The sequence below is a fragment of the Calidris pugnax genome, unplaced genomic scaffold (genome assembly GCF_001431845.1).
Source record: "Calidris pugnax isolate Ruff unplaced genomic scaffold, ASM143184v1 scaffold103, whole genome shotgun sequence".
NCBI classification, from domain to species: Eukaryota; Metazoa; Chordata; class Aves; order Charadriiformes; family Scolopacidae; genus Calidris; species Calidris pugnax.
Genome location: NW_015090990.1, coordinates 7,630,228 through 7,630,510, shown reverse-complemented (window position 1 = coordinate 7,630,510; position 283 = coordinate 7,630,228).

The window sequence follows — 283 nt, the reverse complement described above, 5'->3', positions numbered from 1 at the left end:
GGGGGGGGGGGGGGTTCCCCAATTAAGTAGCATGGGACTGTTATTCATTCAATGAGTTATTCAGGAACCCACGTGTAAGAGGTATGGCTTAATTACCACCACTCATTATCACAGATGTTATTTTCAGAGTTGCTTTTCTGGGAGAATCAATGCAATATAAGAAGGAATTTCTTATAAATAGTATTTAAATGATAGAAACGTCGGCTCCTGGCCCCCACGCCTATGCTGGGAGCCGATCCGTTAGCTCTGAGGCGCTATGAAGCCGCTGGTGCCGCCAGCGCAA